Below are 4502 nucleotides of genomic sequence, written 5' to 3'. Positions count from 1 at the left end.
TATATATATATATATATATATATATATATATATATATATATATATATGAGACAGACTCTCGTTATGTAGCCCAAGCTGGCTTTGAGCTCCCAATCCTACCTCAGCCTCCCAAGTACTGAGAGTGCACGACCTTGTCAGAACACTCCTTTATTATTTTTTCACCTCTCTTCAAGCAGCAAACCATTCCATAGCTCTGACTGTATCTGCGTGTATATGTGCTATAATCTTTTATCACATATTACTTGCACATAATACTGGCTTTCACTGTGACAGTTTTGGGCAGGCACGTGATGCATTTTGATGGTATTCACCCTTGTTACCCTCCTGGCCCACTCTGAGCCCTTTCCCCTTTCCTCAACTAGCCTTCCTTCTACTGTTAATGAGACAGAATCGTTCCTGGTGCCTGGAGCTCATGGATTCGGCTAAGCTATGGCCAGCAAGCTTTTAGGATCCACCCATCCTCACCACGCCTTCATCACTACCGGCTCTAACGTTACAGACACGAACTGGGTTTTACTTAGGTCCTTGGTCCACACTGAGGTTCCCATTGTGTGGTTCCTACATGTCATTAAGATGTTTGTTTGTCTACTTTGTTTTTAATTATTTGCATCTCAGTCTCCCTCGATGATTAGCCTGTCAGTTCTTCGAGGACAGTGACCCCAACTGTCTTATTCATTGCTATCTGAGTTCTGTGTCTCTTGCTCCTAGTCTCTGAAAGGAATGTGTGAATATTGGTGGCTCCGGAGCAGTTAGCAGAAAGATGTATAAATCTCTGGCGGTGAGGATGCTTTGCCCAAACAGAGTGAATGGAATGACTAGTGTTCTGGGAAAATTCTCTCTAGGGGAAGTTTGGGGACATGAATCAAGCACACAAGAACGGTGAAACCACCAGCCACAAGGGGAGCCCATACTTAGCATTACAGACATGCAGGGTTTGAGCAGAAGCCCAGGAATCTGGAGGCGATCTACCAACGATCAATGAAACAAACAGGGAACTGTGATCCATGTGAATGAAGACACTGAACGAGTGACCATCCTGGCTTTGGAGGACTGGGGACATAGGGACACAGGATGGAAGTGCAAAATGATTCAGGGAAGTGAGCAAGACTCAAGCAGGAGGATTAGAAATGGAGAGGACGAGCTCTGGCTAGAGGCCTCTGCCGTGGTCACCTTCCCCGCACCGTGTCGCGTGTAATCTCCAGAGGGACATTCCTGTTTGCCTTCTACCTTTAACTGTGTACCTGAGATTTCCCCGACATATCCAAAGTCCAAGTCCAGGAGTGCAAGGCCCAGAAAGAGGTCAAGATGGGGTTTATATTCTCGAAATCTATGAATGAAAACATGAAAAACCAACAGGAGTTCATGGTTATGCATGCTCGACTTCAGCTGGAAAGGCAGCTGACCATGCAGAATGAGATGAGAGAAAGGCAAATGGCTATGCAGATCGCCTGGTCCCGGGAATTCCTCAAATATTTTGGAACTTTTTTGGCATTGCAACCATCTCTTTAACAGCTGGAGCAATAAAGAGGAAGAAGCCAGCCTTTCTCATTCCTATAGTTCCACTAAGCTTTATCTTCACTTACCAGTATGACCTGGGCTATGGAACTCTTCTACAAAGAATGAAAAGTGAAGCTGAAGACATATTGGAAACAGAAAGGACGAAGTTGGAGCCGCCAAAAGGACTGATCACCTTTGAAAGCCTCGAGAAAGCCAGAAGGGAGCAGAGTAAATTCTTCTCAGACAAATGACATCACAGCTATCCTCAAAGCACATATTGCATCTCAAAAGCACAAAATTGTTGGCTTGAATCATGGTGTTTACAGTTTTTTAAATGATCAAGATTTTGATACAATGCATTTTTATTTTAGGATATTAAAATTCAAAGTGAATTTGTTGAACTATTTTAAAATAAAATTTCTAACACTCAACCAAAAAAAAAAAAAAAAAATGGAGAGGACAGGGACTCTGAAGCCTAAACGGCTTGGACAGAAAAATCCCTTTCCACAGCTAGAAGCAAAAGGTGCGGAGGGGCTGGGGAGACGGCTCAGTGGGTGAAGTAGCTGCTTACCTTGCAGGGATCCCTGGGTTCCCTCTCCAGCACTGCAGAAAACCAGATGAGGTGGTACAAAACGGTAACCCCAGCACTTGGGAGGCGGAAGCAGGAGGAGCAGGGGTTCGGGGTCCTCCTCAGCTCTGTCGTTAGTTCAAGGCCAGCCTGGGCTACATGAAACTTCAAAAGGGTTGGGGAACAAGAGGAGAGCATGATGCTGGAGTCCCCAGCAGGCTCACCCTCGCTTTGGGAAGTTACAGCTAGGCAGACAACAAAGCTAGGGGCCACCAAACATCGGCTACCTGATGAGTTACAGGCAAGTGACAGACCAGACTCAGAGAGTTGGTGGATCAAGTCTGAGGAATGCCACTGTCTCAGTCAGGGTTTCTCTTCCTGCACAAACATCATGACCAAGAAGCGAGTCGGGGAGGAAAGGGTTTATTCAGCTTACACTTCCACATTGCTGCTCATCACCAAAGGAAGCCAGGACTGGAACTCAAGGAAGTCAGGAAGCAGGAGCTGATGCAGAGGCCATGGAGGGATGTTACTTACTGGCTTGCTTCCCCCGGCTTGCTCAGCTTGCTTTCTTATAGAACTCAAGACTGCCAGCCCAGGGATGGCACCTCCCACAATGGGCCCTCCCACCCTTGATCACTAATTGAGAAAATGCCTTACAGCTGGATCTCATGGAGGCATTTCCTCAAGGGAGGCTCCTTTCTCTGTGTTAACTCCAGCTTGTGCCAAGTTGACACACAAACCAGTCAGTACAGCCACCCAAGGTTGTCACCTGGCCTCCACACACAGCCGCACACACATGCATCCCGCAGTCATTCAACCCAAAATACTAACAATTAGAACATGGGGTCTCCACCTTCGTGAGTGGATTAATGTCGTTCTCCAGAGACTTGGTTCAGGCTCTCGAAACAGACTAACTTTCCTTAGGAGTCAAGTCTCTAGGGACTTAGGGGAGTTGTTGGAAGCCAGGTTCCCCTGGTGTTTTGGTCCTCCACTTATAACTGGCTCACCATTCCTGCTTCTGTGATGTTATGTCTTAGCCACAACTGCCTCACCAGAAAACAGATGCTAGGATCATGCTCTTTAGCCACCAGAATTGTGAACTCAACACACCTCTTTTCTTTATAAATCTCGCAGTCTTCGTTATTTTGTTATAGCAATGCAAGACAGACTACAGTACCCACCTGCTAACTCGGATATTTGATTTGATTACCTCCACTGCACTTGCCAGGTATTTTACTCGACACATGTTTGTTTGTTTAATGTTGCACTGCAGTCAAGGACAGACTCCAGAAGCATGAACTGCTATTGTGGAATCCTCTTCTAAACCCATCTTTGCCTCCTCCCAGGATATAGCTGTGCAGAGGACCAATCACATCTATGCACTGTAAACTCTAATCTTTTCCCAGATACTGTTAAGGAAGCTATGAGCGACAAGAAGCAGATAAGAGAAGCCTTTCAAACCTTGATGCTGCGTTTCAGAAATAGTTACAGATAGAGGCATAAGCCCTTAGGCGTCCCCTGAGGACATGAGAAGGGCGAAGAAAAGTCCATTTCAATACAGAGGAAAGGAAAATAAGGAGACTTTTATTTTAATTTCTGTGTATGGGTATATAGGTTTGTGTACGTGAGTCCAGGTCTCTGCAGAGGCCAGGGGAGGACACCAAATCCCCTGGAGCTGGAGTTACAGAGGTTGTGAGCTGTCTAACCTGGGTGTTGGGAACTAAGTTCCATTCTCTGGAAGCGTAGTCCACGCTCTTAACCACTGAGCCCTCTATCCAGCCCTTTGTTAATTTATTGTGACAGCGCTTTGATACAGTAAAGAGAAAACTGAACTCTGAAAGTATCAGGGTATCTGACATTTATGGGTCATCAAAATTTTGATCATCTCCTCGCTTTATAAAGGTATTTTTAGGGATGTGTGTGTGTGTGTGTGTTCGTTCGAAGATCCTCTGAAGCTGCAGTTACAGGCAGAGGTGAGCCACCCCATCCATCTTGGTGATGAACACCAAGCTCAGGTTCCCTGGAAACGCAGCAAGTGCTATCAGCCGCAAAGTCCTCTCCAGCCCGCAGAAGACAGTGGTTTTGAGGCCTCTCTCTGGCATCCGCTTCTTTCTTTATTTTCTCTCCAGTCTCCTCTGCTATACTTCAGCTCTCCCATCTGCCTTTATTGTTCTGAGGTGTTATTGTTCTCATCTCTTTCCTGGTTCTCTTTAGTCCTGCAGCTCCATGTCCCCGTTAGTCCCTTCGCTGTGGCTGAACATCCCTCAGGAGGGCATTTAATCTGCCAGCTTTTTCTGAGATCTCATGATGGGGATTGAGTGAATAAAGAATAGTGCAGAACAAAAAACTAAACGACAAAGCTATTTCCTGAATATGACAAAAGAAATAAAAAGAAGCGAGCTGCCGTGTGTGAGTTCAGGTGCTTGCACGCGTT

At 45.9% G+C, this 4502-nt stretch overlaps 1 pseudogene; it reads left to right on the top strand.

Annotated features, from left to right (window-relative positions):
- Nucleotides 1-1184: 1184 nt before the first annotated feature.
- LOC114611446 lies at nt 1185-1768 on the top strand (annotated as a pseudogene).
- The last annotated feature ends 2734 nt before the right edge of the window (nt 1769-4502 follow it).

This window comes from Grammomys surdaster, unplaced genomic scaffold (genome assembly GCF_004785775.1).
Source record: "Grammomys surdaster isolate TR1022 unplaced genomic scaffold, NIH_TR_1.0 126109, whole genome shotgun sequence".
Lineage (NCBI taxonomy): Eukaryota > Metazoa > Chordata > Mammalia > Rodentia > Muridae > Grammomys > Grammomys surdaster.
The sequence above is the reverse complement of the archived record's forward strand: the minus strand, read 5'-3'. Positions and strand labels throughout refer to the sequence as shown.